The sequence below is a fragment of the Pinus tabuliformis genome, chromosome 3_2 (assembly GCF_031772625.1).
Source record: "Pinus tabuliformis cultivar Carrire ecotype Pingquan chromosome 3_2, CPIR1, whole genome shotgun sequence".
Classification (NCBI taxonomy): domain Eukaryota; kingdom Viridiplantae; phylum Streptophyta; class Pinopsida; order Pinales; family Pinaceae; genus Pinus; species Pinus tabuliformis.
Window position 1 is genome coordinate 453,990,767 of NC_142302.1, and position 20,492 is coordinate 454,011,258.

The window sequence follows — 20,492 nt, forward strand, 5'->3', positions numbered from 1 at the left end:
TTCCCTTGTTCTTTCAGCTACACTTTGCTTAGATTTATCATATTTTTCATTAATTGTGGCCAATTTTTCTTTAGTATGATTCAGTTTTGCCATCTGTGCTTCTAAATCTTCAATCTCTTTCATCATATTCTGCATGCTTAGGCTTGGTCCCTGATCTGGTGCTGTTGCTGGTGCTGATGTTGATGGGCTTGCCTCTGGTGTTTGTTCTGTGGGAGGACTTATAATTTGAGGAGTTTCCTCAAGGTTGATTACTGGATGAGGGGGCTGAGATGTCTGCCCTCCTTCTTTCTGTTTCATGGCTGCCTGTAGTGCACCCTCTGTTGTTATCAATCAGCCTTCTGTTTCTACCAACTGCTTGTGTAGTGTCAGCAGCATGGCTGCTACATCTTGGTCCTTTCTCTGCTGAGCAACATCTTCTGTTTGGGGGTGAAGGGTTGCTGGAATTTTGATCATCTTCCTCAAAGCTGCTATATCTTCCTCTTTTTTCTTTAGTAGTGCCTGCATAGCTTTGGGATCACTTGGGTCATGCCCAAGCTCTATAATTATATCTTCCAAAGACATAATTCTATTGTCTTTGGCTTGAGAAGAGGCTTTCTCCAATTCTAATTGGGCAGTAGTATTATGGAGACTATTTTGCAGTTTGTGTGCCAGAACGGTTTTGTCTGCAAGAGTGGAGTAGACCATCTCACCCGTTTGCTTATGTAGCTCTATTTGGTACATTGGGTGGATGTCCTTTGCAAATACCTCAAGGTTGGTTCTGATGTAATCTGCAGCTGACTGTGGCTGCAACATGGTAGGCATGAAATGACTCATAGCCATCTTCCCCTCTGTTATGTCATATGCTGACATAAGCCTCTGTTGGTTTGTGGGAGCCATTTTGAGCAAGTGATTGTAAAGCTGGAGTCTGACTGGCTCATTCCTTTTCTTAATATCAATAAATTGCTGCTTAATGCTGGTTTCTACCCTTCTTTGCTGGCTTGAGGAGCTGACCTCTCCTCCAAGTGGTCTTTCTTGTTCCTGTTGGAAGGAACTGGCTGATGCTTCCATGCTAGGGGGGCCCATACCTATGGATGGTCCAATAGGCATCTCCTCTTCAGAAAAAGGATTTAATCTTTGTCTTTTCTCCCCTTGTTGGCTTGCTGAAGTAGTTAGAGGAGTTTCTTGCTGTCTATCCCTTTTCCTGGTCCTCTCTTCATTCAACGGGGTTTGGAGCACCGAGGTATCCACTACTGTTTCCTGCCTTGGAGGCACACTTTCTTGAGCCTTTTGCTTTGTAGATACAGGGACCTCAGCCATTTCTTCTTGCTTTTTGGTCTGCTCTTTCTGCTGTTCTGCTGTTGGGAGCGGCTGATCCTGCTCCATTTCTTTCCCTTTATCTGTGCTGGCTGCCTGAGGAGTAGTTTGAGCTGCTTGCTGGGGAGCTGTAGAAGATGAGGCAGCTGCTCCAAGTTGAGTATGATAAGAAGAAGAAACCTGTCCACAATATTCCAAGTAAGCTTCCTTTTCAAGTTTCTTTGCTTCTTTTTGTGCTATTTCCTCTTTAGTATTTGCCTCTTCTAGAGTACCCTCTTTCCATCTTAATAGATTTGCATATTTTTCAATATGAGGCAACCTGACATGATCATAGCTAGCCAACTTATATTTGACCCTTCTAAGACTAATGAAATGATTGGGATCATAGGGTATCCAGAGGAAACTGGTTTGCAACCCAAGGCGTTGCAGGATCTTATCTGCTTCTTGCCATGCCTCTTCTCTTTTATTATAAATAAATGGGCCTAGCTGATTTCTGACTTTGAGTTGTACCTTCTTATTTTTGCTGTGGAAATGGACCATGTCTGCATTTCCAAATTGTCTGAAATACTCTAAGGCAAAGAGTCTCATAGGGACATATCTTGGTAGCCTATATGGGGCTAACTCACAACCATATATTCTGATCACTGTATGGTGTTGGTAAAAGTACCAATCCCCAATGCTGTAGGCCTTTGAGAGCCGGAGGATTCTTTGCATCTCATCTGTCAATCTTAGAGGAGGGGCACTTAATAGCAAGGACATGGCTGGATGGATAAACAGGTCTATGAATTCACAGTAGTTATATGGTGAAAAAGATATGTGATGAAAGAATGAAGACCAAAATACTACAGACCTTTGGTTCCCTTGGGCATCAAACTTCTTAAGAGTAATAGGGAAGCTATCTGGCTAATAGAATAGAAACAAGTGATAGATGTAAGAAGTGTATCTAAATATCCTTTCCCTCTCTAGATTCATCAATTGCTCATGAATTTTATTGGAAATGTATGCAGCATAATCATAGTGAACAGAAGGAGGCTTCCCAGGGGAGAAGATAGACAACATGGCCACAATGGTTTCATCAACATCCTCAGATGATCTGTATCCCAGGACATAACTGATCATATCCACAAGCATTTTTCCCAACTCATTGAGATATACATTTCCTATAGGAGGGGTCCTCACAGTTTGAGAGCCTGATTGAATGAATAATTGATTGATCTTTATAATCTGGGCACTGGACAGCTTGCCTCCTTGCTTTATCAAATCCATCATGCAGATAGGAGTCAATGGCTTTGTAGTATGAAAGTGCAGCATTTGATTTATGGCCTCAGGGGTGACATGGAAAAAAACTGAGCCTGAGGGACTGAGGACAGCTCTCTGACATGGGTCATAGTTTGCACTGCATCGATGTATCAAATCTGGGAGGATATTGACTTGAGGGAGATTGAAAATGGGCAAATTGGAGTCCCAAATCCCTAGGATATCATTTCCACTGAGATGTTTGGCTTTGAGATCATTGAGTACATGAATGTGGTATTTTCTGTAATCTGGGATTCCCTCTGCCATTTGGTAGTCTTTGTCAGCCAGGGGCAGCCATTCTAGCTCTCTTTGTGGGGCATTTAAAGGTGTAATATTCAATGCAACTGGAGTTTCCATGGTTTTTGTGTGTTTTAAGCATAATTTTAGCGAGTTGCGGGCAAATGCAACGCTTGCGCAGTAGGTTGATATAAACTTGGAGGATTTGCAGTGACAACAGGGTAACTTAGGTACAACTGGGCACAATTGGCTGATATGAGGGCAATTGACTTAGTTGCAGGGCAATGCAGCTTAAATTATCAGTGAAATTGGCAGTTTTACGGTGTTTTAACAGTGCAGAACGGAATAGACCAGGCACAGGAAGAATGTAGTAAATACCTGGTCACAGCGCAATGGCGGAGGCTTGGTTCGAGTTGACTTATAGGCGGCCACGGCTCTGGAGTGAGTTTCAGTAGGTTGGCGGCGAAATGGTCGTGAAAATGCATGCAGGGAGCACAGTGGTCTTTTGTCGAAAAGTGCGAAAAAACCGTGATTTTGGCCAAATATGGACATTTTTGGCTTTGGCGCGTTTTTTGGATGACGTCAGCATGACGTCATCGGGTGGGGTCGGGTACGGAAAGGTGACGTGGCGGCTTGTGAGTGGTCCACGGGAACTGATGAGGTTGCGGACAGAGTGGAGCAATGGCGGGCCAGGCGCTGATGCGGGGTCGACTTGTTATGACGTGGGCAGGCGGTAAACAAAAGCGGTAAGCGGTAATATCGGACCGCTTAAGGTACAGGCCCGGTTTTGACAGGAGGCCGCCCGATACAACGCAGGGTTGACATGTTGGAAATAATACTGAGAGGGGGGGTGAATCAGTATTATCAAATTCTTTTAATAAATCTTCCTTATTTGTTCTTTGAATTATTTTTGCATGTCAATACCATAAATTAATGAGCATGAACAAAGAAAACAGATAGTCACACCAAAGAACACAAGATGTAAGGTGTAAACCCAATGTGGGTGAAAACCACCTGTTGCAATATGTCTCTATCTTCTTTCAAATTAGAAACTCCTTTTACAATGGTTTTGTACTGGTGCAGTCCTTTACCAGTACGCAGGCTGCAACCTGCAGAGAGCTACAACTCTCTCTCGTTTTCCAGTCTCTCCTGGAAGGGAGCTACAACCCCCTACTTCTTTTCTTACAAGGACCACTTTTCATAAATTTTCAAACTGGATCCATAAACATCAAATGATCATCAAGTATAAGAAAATCACCCAGTCAACTGTAGTAACCAGATCAACAATAATAGAACCAAACCCAGAACACCTTATCAACAGAAAAATACAGCCAAACAAAATGTCTTAAGACAGATACGCAATTTTTCTTTCTCTGGTCTACGTGCGTACGCACTTCTCCTTCTGCTTCCCTGCGTATACCCGCAAAGACCCTTCTGCCGACCTGCGTGTCCACACACAGTTTCTTCAACTGCGCTGCTTACTGTTACTGCAGGTACACACCCAGAGACATTATTGCGCCGCGTACTATTGCTGCAGGTACGCGCCCAGAGATACTATAGCGCCGCGTACAGTTACTGTGCGTACGCACTTGAACCTTCGTCGCTCTGCGTACCCACGCAGTTCTCCTGTTTCTGTTCTGTGTACCCACGCAGATCTCCTGTTTCGGCTCTGCGTACCCACGCAGATCTTCTGTTTCTGCTCTGCGTACCCACGCAGATCTTCTGTTTTTTCTCTGGGTACCCACTCTGATCTCTTGTTAAACACCTGCGTACTTCTGATTAGGGCCGAATAGGTAGTCCACCAGAGTGGGACAGATGCTCAGATGCCCAGATCTGATCATGCACTCGAGAGATCACCCTTCACAGATTTGCTTTCAACTTCATATAGATCAAGCTTTTAAGATTATAACCCAATATTTCAGATCTTAAGATATTCAATTGCAAAAGATACTTAGCCAAGTGATCTCCTTTGCTTTATATAGGCAAGCTCCTCCTAAAATCATGGATCAATACCACGAGCCAAAACCATAGTAACACAAATACCGTCGGCTAAATACCAAAGGTTAAACATAAGAAACCCCACGTGTGCTTTTCTTTGCCTTGAAATGTGTGCACTGGGGGTACGCACCTCTTGAATGGCTGACCTGCGTATCAGGCCGCGGTCCCTTCACGGTGTACCTGCGTGCACTGGGGGTACGCACCTCCTGAACGGCTGACCTGCGTATCAGGCCGCGGCCCCTTCACGGTGTACCTGCGGGTACGCACTTTCTGAACTGATCTCCTGCGTATTTCTTAATTTTCAACATATTGAGAGCCTTGCCATGGGTGTTGCCATCAAGTACAACATCTGTAACATATAGCCATACCAAAAACATAATGCCAACAATCTGTAACATATAGCCATACCAGAAACATAATGCCAACATGACACATGTCCGAGCCCTGACGTCACGCTCTGACACTTTTCGGGAGGTAACGTACCGCCATCGGGAGCGGTCCGAAATCACAGGGAGCCGTCGGATGGGAGGGCCCAGATCCGATGGCAGGCGGGGCACTAATGTGATCGGGCGATACGGCGGGGCGCTGATATTAAATAAATGATTTTTATTGAAAAGCGCGCCCGGGCGGGACTTTGGAGATCAAGAAAATATGGGTTTTTGCGGCGTTTTATAGGAAAAATGGGTTTTTGGCATTTATTCGCAAAAATGGGTTAAGGCTATGAAACCAAGCAGATCTTGGTTTAATCCCAAGATTTTTCCTTTGGCGCTTTTTTGCAACTTGCGCCTAAATCTCTTGGTGCTCCATCCTTTGAAACTATAATGCTATATTGCCTAAGGGAAAGGGAATATACATATTTTTTGGTGTTTTTATACACAATAGTGATATAGTAATAGGGAAAGGGGAACATAGGGAGTTAAGTATAGATAGAGTTAGTAGTTAGTATTGGATGGGGATATAGGAGAGAGGAAGCAAAGACTAAGTTTTCAGGAAACAAACTTAGTTAGGAGAGTAGATCAAATTGAAAAGATTTTTACACAAGAAATGTGGCTCTTTTATACAACAAGGATCAACAAAAGAGTTTGACTTCTGCAATGAACAAAGGTGGTATTGGGATGTTAGCAAGGAGTTTGATGGGGAATGATTGGGAAGTTAGACATGCTTCACTTTGTTGCTACAAAACTGTTGAATAGGAAGATCTGCACTGGCCACCATGTGTTTCCTTTGCTTAGGCCAGTGATATGAAAGAAATCATGCTTCTGCAACCCCATCTACCTACCCATTCTATTGCCTAGCATTTTTTATTACTTCAAGGAGGGTGCACTTAGACTTGCAAACCCTCATGTGCCCTTTTCTTTTCTTTTGGCATTTTCTTTTGATTTTCTATCTAAGGCTAGCCTTATTACTTCCAAGGCCCCAGATTAAGCAGTTGGGAACCTTCATTTTGTACCTAACTACTCATCTGCCAAGATTGAACAGTTTGGACAGATTTCTTTCTCTAATCTATAACAACAATTGAAATATGGCATGACCCAGCTTAGACTGTTGGATCACCCATTCAGAAGTAGGACAACATCAAACAACTGCAGATAGGTGTTTTCCACACAAATATGAGATCTTTGCACCATCAAAGTAGAGCATATTTGCACTTCCCCTGCCAATCATGAAAAATGAAACCTATTGGTATAGGTAGCTAACAGTGGCTCCACTTGGGGATGGTTTTTCTACTTTGAAAGACCAAGAATAGTAGGTCAGAATGCCTTGGCCCTTGACTTCTTATCAAAACTTGAGAGCTTTCTCTTTGGATTTCAAAACTGGAATCTGTCACCATTGTGGAACTTCTGAAATAAAAGCCTTTTCCTGCTTATTTACAAAACTTGTGAAACTGAACTATCTATATGCTGAAAGAAAATACTATATACAACTGATAATGTATAGGGAAGAGCCATGCTATATACAGGGAAAGTAATCAAAATAGTGCTTTAACATCCGACCATTTACAGGGCCCTCTTCAACTTCAGTGCCATCCAAATTCTTCAAGAAATAAGTGTTATTTCCTTGCACTGCTTGAATTACAAAGGGTCCCCTCCAAAGGGAATCAAACTTACCATGCTTTCCCTTGTCTTCTCTTCTTGAATCCCATTTAAGCACTTTATCACCAGTAAAGAAATCTTCAGCCTTGGTTCTTCTATCAAAGGCTTTCTTCAGCTTCTCTTGTAGGACTTGGACTCTGCTATACACTTGATCTCTGGTTTGTTGTAAACATATTATCTGGTTTATTCTTCTTTGCATGTCATTTGGTTCAGCCTGACTTTCTTGAAGTAGCTTCATGACAGGGACCCCTAATGATGAAGGGAATTTGGCTTCCATTCCATAAACCAATTCATATGGGCTGACCCCAATAGATCTTTTGGTTGTTAGCCTGTCTTCCCACAAGGCATTTACAAGCTTCTTATGCCAATTTTTCTTATTTTCTTCCAGTATCTTCTTAATGATGTTAATAAGGCTTTTATTAGATGATTCAGCCAAACCATTTCCCTGAGGGTAGTATGCACTAGAATGGCCCAAAGTAATATGGAATTTATGGCAAAAGTTCACCATCTTCTTGGATCTGAAAGCAGCAACATTGTCTGTTATAATCTTGTCAGGACAACCAAATCTGGAAAGAATATTAGTTTCGAGAAACTAAATGATAGTAGAATTATTTGCTTGTCTGCATGGAACAACCTCAACCCATTTAGTAAAGTAATCTGTGGCTGTTAGAATCCATTTATGTTGGCCTGAAGATGAAGGATAAATTTCCCCAATGAAATCCAAGCCCCATTGCTGAAAGGGCCTTTCTGTTGCAATAGGTTTTAAGGGAAGTGGTAGTAACTTTCTTTTTCCCTCAAACACTTGACACTTGTGACATGTAGTGGTGAAATTTTTAACATCAGAGAATAGGGTGGGCCAATAGTAACCTGCCCTTAATATCTTATCCACAGTGGACTTCCAGTACAAATGTCCACCACAATCACCTGCATGGAATTCTTTCATAACATTGTTAGTCTCATCCATATTCAAGCAATTCAGCAGTATACCTTCATGATTTTTCCATAGTAAGTTACCATCTATAACACAAAATCTTGAAGCTTTCATTTTTAGAAATCTAGATTTGGTTCTGGACAATCCTGGGGGAGCACACAGGTTTTGCAATATATAACAGATATCAGAATACCACAGGGATTGTTCAAAGGCTACATTGATCTTTGGAGTCGCCAGCTCCGGTTCATTGTCCAGTTGGTTAATATCCAGGGCTTGGAAGTTTGCTTCAGACATCAATTTAGTCAAACCTTGCCCTTTTATCAGTTTTGTAGGTCTTATCTCAATGTCAAATTCCAATATGTTAGCAGTCCATTTTCCTCTTCTGCCCTCTAAGTTTTCTTGAGTCAGTATGTCTTTCACAATGGGATTTGGTACATAAGCAATAACATGAGAGTATAGGATGTAAATCCTAAAGTCTTTGATGGCCTTGACCAAAGAATAAGCTTGCTTTTCCATGATATGATATTTCAGAGGTGCATCTCTAAGGGTTCTACTAAAGAAAGCAATAGGTTTTTCATTCCCTTGATCATCTTTTTGCAATTAGACAACAACAATGGTATGCTGGGAGGCAAAAGAGAAAATGATAAATTCTCCGTTAAATTGAGGATTTGTTAAGATAGGGGTTTGGGTAAGGGCCAATTTAATACTTTCAAAAGCTTGATTTGCTTCTACTGTCCATTTCACCTTTGAATCCTTTTTCAGCATGTTGTTTAGCAATCTGATCAATTCTGCTAAGTTTGGGATAAACCTCCTTAAGAAGTTGATCTTTCCCAAGAAGGCTTGTAATTCTTTAATATTTCTTGGATGGGGCATTTGCAAGATGGCCTGTATTCTGTCTGGGTCAATCCTAATGCCATCCTTTGAAATGATATGACCCAATAGCTTACCTTCTTCCAAACCAAATAGATACTTCTTAGGATTTAAGGAAATCCCATATTTCCTACATGTTATGAATATTTGTCTCAAGTGTTTCAGATGTTCTTGGTCAGACTTTGAGAAAGGTGTGAGGTCATCTAAGTAAATAACAAGGAAATCATGAATCTCTTTAGCAAAAGCAATATCCATTGCTCTTTGAAAGGTAGCTCCTGCATTTTTCAACCCAAAAGGCATTTTGACATATTTGAAAGTCCCCCATGGGGTTGTGAAAGCTGTTTTATCTTGATCATCAGGGTGGACTAGGATCTGATTGAAACCTGAAAATCCATCAAGCAATGAGATTCTTGAAGCCCCCACCACTCTTTGGAGAATGTGATCCATTTTTGGTAAGGGATAATTGTCTTTGAGGGATACTTGATTCAAATTCCTTAGATCAACACAAAGCCTAATCTCCCCAGTTTTCTTTCTTGTGGGGACCAAATTTGAGATCCAGTCAGAAAACCTGATTGGTGCTATGATACCGGCTTTAAACATTTTTTGTACCTCTTTCTCAATTGAAGGGAGAAGCATATGATTGATTCTTCTCAATTTTTGCTTGAATGACTTTTGATTAGGCTTGAGAGGGATGGTGTGTTGAATAACAGAGGTGTCATAGGATTTCAAATCCTCATAACTCCATGCAAACACATCTTGGAACTCTTTGAAGAGGTCAATGTATTTGGGCTTCTGGTCAGGAGGTAAAGATGCAGACAATTTTATTATCTTGGGTTTTTTAGTCGTTCCAATGTTGCATTCTTCAATGGCAGCATTAAGGGGTTGCATTTTTGGTTTTCTAGGAACATCATTTGAGTAAAAAATGTCCTCCAACGGAGTCAGGCCTGTTGGTAGAAAATTGTTTTTTAGCTGTATGAGTTCTGCCTCTGTACCAGTTATTTCATCAAAATGTAATTGTTTAAGTTCTTGCATTTTTTCCTTGTCAAAGGTTGTTGGACAAAGTATTTGATTTGCTGTTTTGGGCGATATAGCTGTTTGGTCCTTTTCAGTTAGTGGCTGTGTGTCTTTCACAGAATCAACATCAATTTTCAAACCTGAAAATTCGTGCTGCAAGGTCAGGAAACTATTTATCTGTGTGTCATCCTCAAATACTTGCCAATCTTTGACATTGTTTGGGACAGAAGGTCTGTGTTTTATCTCAGCTGTAAAACAATGGTTGGGTTCAAAAGACAATTTGCATGTACTGGCAAATGTAGCTAAACTATGTGCATGAAGTTTGTGGGTCCTAGGTATGTTGGTCATTTGAAATTCAGTGAAGGCCTTGAGTATTTTAATAGCAGCAGACCTGTATGATCTTAGTCTTTTGTCATTGGTGACAAAATTGCCTTTCACTTGTTGAATAATGAGGTCTGAATCTCCTATGATTGAAACTTTTGTGTCCTGTAAGGATTTTACCAGTTTGAGGCCTAGCAAAAGAGCCTCATACTCTGCCATATTGTTAGTGCATCTGAAATTAAGCCTATAGGCTCGACCTTCTGCATGATTTCATTGTTTGTTATGAATCCACACTCCAGCTCCTGCCCCTAATTTGTTGACTGATCCATCAAACTCAAGGAACCAAAGGATCTCTTGATTTAGGGGAGATTTAACAACTTCTCTATGACTTGGGATTATAAGTTGGAGTTCTTGTCTTTCATCTGGTTTGTCTTCTAGAACGGTCTCATCAATTGATTGCCCAGCCTGGATTTCTTGGGAACTTAATTGCTCATTCATATGCAGATCTTGTTCAAGTATGACAGATTTGTCATCACTCATTGGACTTGTATCATCATTGAACAGAATGAAGGAATCCATGTCAGAATGGACTGCATAAATAGGGAAATTTTGAGGTTTTTCTTCACTGCTCACCATGTATTTCATGAGTGACTCTCTGCATAGCCTCTTTGGCTGTCCAAAGATAGAGATGGTGGCATATGACATGTCCAATTGTAGGGAACCTTGGAGTTTGGCTCCCCATGATCTTGATAGCAACATTCCATATTTAGGTGGGATATTAGCAACTACAACATCCATTAAGATTGTTTTATTTGGGTACTGGACAAGGGATACACATAGATCTTTTATCAGGCCTAAACACTTAACTTGGCTGGAGTCAAATTAAAATAGGTCCTTATATGGTCTTGTGATATCTAGATTCAATCTCTCCATTACTGACTTAGGCATAAGGTTATGAGAAGCGCCTGAATCAAACATTGCATTGTGTAATATCTTATCATGAATTTGGAAACTGACATAAAAAGGTAAGATTCTAGTAGCTCCTGTCTTTCCATCAACCTCTGGACCGAAAAGTAGTTCTGGGGTGTCATCCAACACATTGACATCATCTTTATTATGGGTCAGTTGAAGGGACTTCTTGATTTGTTGTTTGTAAATGTCATGCTTGGCTAGCTCTGAAAGAGGAATGGCTATCTTTAATTTACCAATTTCAGCTTCTAAGTCAAAAGGTTTTTCAGATTGGATCTTGGTGTTCTGGTTAACAACTTTTTCTTTGTTAATTAAGTTTTCTTCTTGGCTTTCTATCTGATCTTGAGGTTTGTCCTTTTTGTTCACCTTTTGAAAAGTGTTTCTTGGGTTGTTCTGTAAAGGAGGTGTAGCAATTGGTTGTTGATTTGAGGGAAATGCTTCGGTTACCTCTTCAACAGTTACTTCATTTGTAATTGCATCAGTTTTGTCAATTGGCTATGTGACAATAACCTTCTTAGGCAGTGGGGTATCCTTTGTTTTCTCAGGCTGTGTCACATTTATAGTTCTGATTCTCAATTTGTATTGCTTATGAACTTCAAAAACAACTGTGTCATAGCCTTGTTTGAAATCAAATGATTCCCCTGATCTAGTTCGAAACTGACTGATGTCATTATCCTCATGATCTTCTTGACTCAAAAAAACTTGCTGATCATCGTTCAGGCCCATCAAATTGATGTGGGTATCATCTATCTGCTCACTAGAAGTGGATGCTTCAGCATAGTTTTCTTGGAACAGAGGCCTAATCTCTGGTTCAGGGCTGGCCTTGCCAACATTAGGATTTTGATTTATTCTAAAATTGGGATTCCTGATAGGATTGTTCTGTGGTGCTTCCCATGATGACTTCCTCTCAACTGATTCTACTCTGTCACCTAATCTATGCATACCAATGATTATTGCATCCAATTTCTGATCCCAGCCTGAAGGCTCTTCTTTGAAGGTAGTCTTTCTTTCAGTTCTGGTCCTATTTCTCTTAGCTATCAGGTTGGCTTCTACGCTAACTGCTATGTCTTGCATCTCAGCTAAAGTTCGGGGAGCTCTTTCTCTCAATTGGTATGCCATATCTGAATCAAACCCATCAGGAAAGGTATATAGAGCTAGATCAGGTGGGGGTATGAGATTTTGGGGAATAGCATTGTAAACATTGTTGAACCGAGCACAATAGTCCAAGACAGTTTCTTGGGGACCTCTTTTGATAGTATTGTATTCAGATAAAATATGAAGTGGATCCTTTTTCTTCTCCCATCTGTTGATAAAGGTTTGATACAGGGCTTCAGGGTCAGCTATGGAGTTTGCTGGGAGTGACCTAAACCATGATCTTACATCTCCTGTTAGGCTTTGCACAAAAAATTTCATTCTAACCCCATCATCATCTATCTCATAATTTTCAAAATAGTCCTGCATTTTCTTAGTATGTTGAAGGGCTGGATAGGAGCCGGTACCATCAAAATATGAAATCTTGCTTTGGTAATCTTGAGGCATAGGCCCTGGATTGGCAGGTAACTGCAGTGGAGCATATCTATTAGCCATGTTTAGTGGGATAATAGGGATAACAGGAAGGAATGGGAAAAGGGGAGGAAAGGGGATGAGAAGGGTATGTGCAGTTGATGGAGGGGTTGAAAGGGCACCTTGTGAAGTGGATGAAAAACTAGGAGATTGTGGAACGGTGGTACGAGGATGTAGAGAAACCTTAGCAGGGGTTGGAATATTAGTTTGAAATCCTGCTTCAGAACTTGAATCTGATAAAGTTCCTTCTGATTTGTGTTTCTTAAGGATTCTTGAGATCAAGTTTGGGTTTTGGAACTCAGGTGATGGATCTGGATCCGGGTTAGATCTTGTATAGCGAGTTTTCTTCTTAGGAGTCAGTTTCTGTGATTTTCTTTAGGAGAATTTTCTAAGAGGTATTGATATTCGACAAGGACTGATCAGGTATAGCACAATTGTATGGAACTTAAGACTGAATAAATATTGACTGAGGCAACATTTATATACTCCTGCAAATGCAAAGCAGAGGCAGTTTCTAAGGCTATCTGGCTGTCACTCAGGCTTTATCTACAGTATTAAGAATCAGACAGGGGTTTATGAATTTCATTCAGGTCCCCAGCAGAGTCGCCATTTATGTTAACACCCAGGTTGTTCCCTTTGATCCCTGAGGGAATACGGCCGGGGTAACCACTAACCAAGCTTTGGATTACACGTTCTAGCCCACCTGTAATCAGAGAGGGCTCTCTCTTTTAGTTTTAACTTTGTTTTTGAGGATTTTAGGCTAGTTACGAGGTGGGAGTTTTGTTTAAAGTTTTGGTTGAATGATGTCTTCTAGTAGCTGAGATGAGATCTTCAGAAGATTCATTCCATTGGGCAATGGAGTCTGTGATTATGGGCTGTTTGAGATATTGAGTAAGATTGCTAAAACTGTAGGGCCATATAAATATATCATGAAACAAACTTAAAATTGTGAAGATGAAATATGTCTAGCCAGTGAGAGGCAACTAAGAGTCTTTCACTAAGCTGGTGATGTGGGAAAATGATATATCACTCAGGAGCGGATTTGAATTCCTGAATAATACTCACTGTGAAAGTTTTAGTATGAAGGTGAAGCAACTAAGAATTACACTTTAGAAAACATTCATAACAGCATAGATTGAGTTCAGGGTGTTTAATGAACAAATCCTGAACTATTCTTTTTCTGTGCTATTAAACTATGAAATATAGAGCATGAGCGGATTATGATAGAATGAAATACATAACAAGAAGGTTCAGGAAACTTATTGTGCCATGAAATATGCAGGAATCCTGTAGCAGTAAGCAATCACACCACAACACATCAAAACAACTCAGAACTTCAGAAATTCCATCAGCTCCCTGTATTAAAAGTCTGAAATTTACAGCATAAGTTCTCCAGAAGAAAAAATCAACAACCCCAACAAGCTTATGCGAGGGGATATATATACAATCGGTTTTACAAAATATCTGAACACCGAGTCATTTGCTCAATAACTGCGTTCACCAACTTTCAGAATAGCAGATAAAAAAGTTATTTCTATTTTAAATATACAATGAATACCCTTCAGTTTTGTCAGAAACTTTTTTGACTTTTGGAGGCCACTGAGACGGTTGGGCACTTTGTATTAATTTTGAATGATATGCTCTTTATTGATTGGTCGAGGTGCGACTATCTCAGCCCTGTCATCTGCATCTGTCGGTGTTTCTTTAGTGTCCAAATTTGTTTGCTGAGTTGGCTCTGTCCACTCCTCTCCAGTCATAATGAATGTATCAATTTTAACGAACATGATGACTTATGATTGATGTACAAAAATTTGATGAAAAATCTGTTTGTTCACATCAATGTCTGTATCATGCTTGTCAACCATTCCTGAGTAGGCAACTGATGTCTCAAAATTGTGCCTAAGGTTTCATCTGCCTCAGTATATTTGTAGTAATTTGGAGGCACTTCAAACAGATGTCTAATCTCATTCATGATAAAAAACAAATTCTCTATTCTGTCATAGAGACTTTGCCGAGATGCAGGCCCTGTTTCCTTTGGGGTACTTGATGCTGCAGTGATATGATTTGTAGCAAATGTATTTACCCTCTTGGCATAGTTTTCATGGGATAATAACCTTCCTGCACTGTTTAGTAAGCTGGGAAGGTCTCTGTTATGCAATGCTGTAAATTTCTCCATGAATTTGTTCACCTCTGTCTGCATTTCTTGGCATCTTCTATCCAATGTTTGCACAAGATTTCTCAAAGTGAGCACCCTTTTAACTAATAAAATGGTATCACTCCTGTTAGAGATACCCATTGCTGCCAGCTGGGGGCCTGTGCGGTTGTTCAGGACATTGATCATCCTAGTGGCTATCTCAGGCATATTGCCTAGAGATGCCCTTGCTCTTTGGCTTTCCTTTTGGGCCCTGCCTATGAGATCTATGTGCTCATGGATGGTTTCAATATATTGCCATTGATCTGTTATAGACTGACCAATATTGGCCCACAGGACTTTCTTGATTTCAGCCACCACTTTGTCAAGAGAGAGCTCTTTCTCCAGTTCTTTTATTTTCTTCTCAAGAGCCCTTACTTCCCTTGTTCTTTCAGCTACACTTTACTTAGATTTATCATATTTTTCATTAAATGTGGCCATTTTTTCTTTAGTATGATTCAATTCTGCCATCTGTGCTTCTAAAGCTTCAATCTCTTTCATCATCTTCTGCATGCTTAGGCTTGGTCCCTGATCTGGTGTTGTTGCTGGTGCTGATGTTGATGGGCCTGCCTCTGGTGTTTGTTCTGTGGGAGGACTTATAATTTGAGGAGTTTCCTCAAGGTTGATTACTGGATGAGGGGGCTGAGATGTCTGCCCTCCTTCTTTCTGTTTCATGGCTGCCTGTAGTGCACCCTCTGTTGTTATCAATCGGCCTTCTGTTTCTACCAATTGCTTGTGTAGTGTTAGCATCATGGCTGCTACATCTTGGTCCTTTCTCTGTTGAGCAACATCTTCTGTTTGGGGGTGAAGGGTTGCTAGAATTTTGATCATCTTCCTCAAAGCTACTATATCTTCCTCTTTTTTCTTTAGTAGTGCTTACACAGCTTTGGGATCACTTGGGTCATGCCCAAGCTCTATAATTATATCTTCTGAAGACCTAATCCTGTTGTCTTTGGCTTGAGAAGAGGCTTTCTCCAATTCTAATTGGGCAGTAGTATTATGGAGACTATTTTGCAGTTTGTGTGCCAGAACGGTTTTGTCTGCAAGAGTGGAGTAGACCATCTCACCCGTTTGCTTATGTAGCTCTATTTGGTCCATTGGGTGGATGTACTTTGCAAATACCTCAAGGTTGGTTCTGATGTAATCTGCAGCTGACTGTGGCTGCAACATGGTAGGCATGAAATGACTCATAATCATCTTCCCCTCTGTTATGTCATATGCTGACATAAGCCTTTGTTGGTTTGTGGGAGCCATTTTGAGCAAGTGATTGTAAAGCTGGATTCTGACTGGATCATTCCTTTTCTTAATATCAATAAATTGCTGGTTAATGCTGGTTTCTACCCTTCTTTGCTGGCTTGAGGAGCTGACCTCTCCTCCAAGTGGTCTTTCTTGTTCCTGTTGGAAGGAACTGGCTGATGCTTCCATGCTAGGGGGGCCCATACCTATGGATGGTCCAATAGGCATCTCCTCTTCAGAAAAAGGATTTAATCTTTGCCTTTTCTCCCCTTGTTGGCTTGCTGATGTAGTTAGGGGAGTTTCTTGCTGTCTATCCCTTTTCCTGGTTCTCTCTTCATTCAACGGGGTTTGGAGCACCGAGGTATCCACTACTATTTCCTGCCTTGGAGGCACACTTTCTTGAGCCTGTTGCTCTGTAGATACAGGGACCTCAGCCATTTCTTCTTGCTGTTTGGTCTGCTCTTTCTACTGTTCTGCTGTTGGGAGCGGCTGATGCTGCTCCATTTCTTTCCCTTTATCTGTGCTGGCTGCCTGAGGAGTAGTTTGAGCTGCTTGCTGGGGAGCTGTAGAAGATGAGGCAGCTGCTCCAAGTTGAGTATGATAAGAAGAAGAAACCTGTCCACAATATTCCAAGTCAGCTTCCTTCTCAAGTTTCTTTGCTTCTTTTTGTGCTATTTCCTCTTTAGTATTTGCCTCTTCTAGAGTACCCTCTTTCCATCTTAATAGATTTGCATATTTTTCAATATGAGGCAACCTGACATGATCATAGCTAGCCAACTTCTATTTGACCCTTCTAAGACTAATGAAATGATTAGGATCATAGGGTATCCAGAGGAAACTGGTTTACAACCCGAGGCGTTGCAGGATCTTATCTGCTTCTTGCCATGCCTCTTCTCTTTTATTATAAATAAATGGGCCTAGCTGATTTCTGACTTTGAGTTGTACCTTCTTATTTTTGCTGTGGAAATGGACCATGTCTGCATTTCCAAATTGTCTGAAATACTCTAAGGCAAAGAGTCTCATAGGGACATATCTTGGTAGCCTATATGGGGCTAACTCACAACCATATATTCTGATCACTGTATGGTGTTGGTAAAAGTACCAATCCCCAATGCTGTAGGCCTTTGAGAGCCGGAGGATTCTTTGCATCTCATCTGTCAATCTTGGAGGAGGGGCACTCAACAGCAAGGACATGGCTGGATGGATAAACAGGTCTATGAATTCGCAGTAGTTATATGGTGAAAAAGATATGTGATGAAAGACTGAAGACCATAATACTACAGACCTTTTGTTCCCTTGGGCATCAGGCTTCTTAAGAGTAATAGGGAAGCTATCTAGCTGATAGAATAGAAACAAGTGATAGATGTAAGAAGTGTATCTAAATATCCTTTCCCTCTCTAGATTCATCAATTGCTCATGAATTTTATTGGCAATGTATGCAGGATAATCATAGTGAACAGAAGGAGGCTTCCCAGGGGAGAAGATAGACAACATGGCCAGAATGGTTTCATCAAAATCCTCAGATGATCTATATTCCAGGACATAACTGATCATATCCACAAGCATTTTGCCCAACTCATTGAGATATACATTTCCTATAGGAGGGGTCCTCACAGTTTGAGAGCCTGATTGAATGAATAATTGATTGATCTTTATAATCTGGGCACTGGACAACTTGCCTCCTTGCTTTATCAAATCCATCACGGAGATAGGAGTCAATGGCTTTGTAGTATGAAAATGCAGCATTTGATTTATGGCCTCAGGGGTGACATGGAACAAAACTGAGCCTGAGGGACTGAGGACAGCTCTCTGACATGGGTCATAGCTGGCACTGCATCAATGTATCAAATCTGGGAGGATATTGACTTGAGGGAGATTGAAAATGGGCAAATTGGAGGCCAAATCCCTAGGATATCATTTCCACTGAGATGTTTGGCTTTGAGATCATTGATTACATGAATGTGGTATTTTATGTAATCTGGGATTCCCTCTGCCATTTGGTAGTCTCTGTCAGCCAGGGGCAGCCATTCTAGCTCTCTTTGTGGGGCATTTAAAGGTGTAATATTCAATGCAACTGGAGTTTCAATGGTTTTTGTGTGCTTTAAGCAGAATTTTAGCGAGTTGCGGGCAAATGCAACGCTTGCGCAGTAGGTTGATATAAACTTGGAGGATTTGCAGTGACAACAGGGTATCTGAGGTACAACTGGGCACAATTGGCTGATATGAGGGCAATTGACTTAGTTGCAGGGCAATGCAGCTTAAATTCTCGGTGAAATTGGCAGTTTTACAGTGTTTTAACAGTGCAGAACGGAATAGACCAGGCACAGGAAGAATGTAGTAAATACCTGGTCGCAGCGCAATGGCGGAGGCTTGGTTCGAGTTGACTTGTAGGCGGCCACGACTTTGGAGTGAGTTTTAGCAGGTTGGCGGCAAAATGGTCGTGAAAATGCATGCAGGGAGCACAGTGGTCTTTTGTCGAAAAGTGCGAAAAAACCGTGATTTTTGGCCAAATATGGACATTTTGGGCTTTGGCGCATTTTTTGGATGACATCATCATGACGTCATCGGGTGGGGTCGGGTACGGAAAGGTGACGTGGCGGCCTGTGAGTGGTCCACGGGAATTGATGAGGTTGCGGACAGAGTGGAGCAATGGCGGGCCAGGCGCTGATGCGGGGTCGACTTGGCATGACGTGGGCAGGCGGTAAACAAAAGCCGTAAGCGGTAATATTTGACCGCTTAAGGTACGGGCGCGGTTTTGGCAGGAGGCCGCCCGATACAACACAGGGTTGACGCGTGTCCGAGCCCTGACGTCACCCTCTGACACTTTTTGGGAGGTAACGTACCGCCATCGGCAGCGGTCCGAAATCACAGGGATCCGTCGAATGGGAGGGCCCAGATCCGACGTCAGGCGGGGCACTGATGTGATCGGGCGATATGGCAGGGCGCTGATATTAAATAAATGTTTTTTATCGAAAAGTGCGCCCGGGCGGGACTTTGGAGATCAAGAAAATATGGGTTTTTGCGGCGTTTTATAGGCAAAATGGGTTTTTGGCATTTATTCGCAAAAATGGGTTAAGGCTATTAAACCATGCGGATCTTGGTTTAATCCCAAGATTTCGCCTTTGGCGCTTTTTTGTAACTTGCGCCTAAATCTCTTGGTGCTCCATCCTTTGAAACTATAATGCTATATTGCCTAAGGGAAAGGGAATATACACATTTTTTTGGGTTTTTATACACAATAGTGATGTAGTAATAGGGAAAGGGGAATATAGGGAGTTAAGTATAGATAGAGTTAGTAGTTAGTATTGGATGGGGATATAGGAGAGAGGAAGCAAAGACTAAGTTTTTAGGAAACAAACTTAGTTAGGAGAGTAGATCAAATTGAAAATATTTTTACACAAGAAATGTGGCTCTTTTATACAACAAGGATCAACAAAAGAGTTTGACTTCTGCAATGAACAAAGGTGGTATTGGGATGTTAGCAAGGAGTTTGATGGGGAATGATTGGGAAGTTAGACATGCTTCACTTTGTTGCTACAAAACTACTGAATAGGAAGATCTGCACTGGCCACCATGTGTTTCCTTTGCTTAGGCCAGTGATATGAAAGAAATCATGCTTCTGCAACCCCATCTACCTACCCATTCTATTGCCTAGCATTTTTTATTACTTCAAGGAGGGTGCACTTAGACTTGCAAACCCTCATGTGCCCTTTTCTTTTCTTTTGGCATTTTCTTTTGATTTTCTATCTAAGGCTATGCTTATTACTTCCAAGACCCCAGATTAATCAGTTGGGAACCTTCATTTTGTACCTAACTACTCATCTGCCAAGATTGAACAGTTTGGACAGATTTCTTTCTCTAATCTATAACAACAATTGAAATATGGCATGACCCAGCTTAGACTGTTGGATCACCCATTCAGAAGTAGGACAACATCAAACAACTGCAGATAGGTGTTTTCCACACAAATATGATATCTTTGCACCATCAAAGTAGAGCATATTTGCACTTCCCCTGCCAATCATGAAAAATGAAACCTATTTGTATAGGTAGCTAATAGATTGCAAATCCAACAAAATGAAGATGGTATATTTTTGTCTCAAACCAAGTATCTCAAGCAGATCTTGAAGAAATATGGCATGGAAGATGCAAAACCAGTATGTACCCCCATGGTTACAGGATGCAGCCTCAGTGAAAATGATGAATCAACAGCAGTGCATTAGCCAACCTATAGATCTATGATTGGAAGTCTACTTTATTTTATAGGTACCCGACCAGACATCATGCATGCAGTGGGAATAGTTGGAAGATTTCAGGCAAATCCAAAGGATACTCATCTTTAGGTAGTGAAGAGAATTTTCAAGTATCTTCAAGGAATTCAAAACTATGGCTTATGGTATCCTAGAGATACAGATCTCACACTTCATGCTTATACAGATGCAGATTGGGTCGAAAGTGTGGATAACAGGAAGAGCACAAG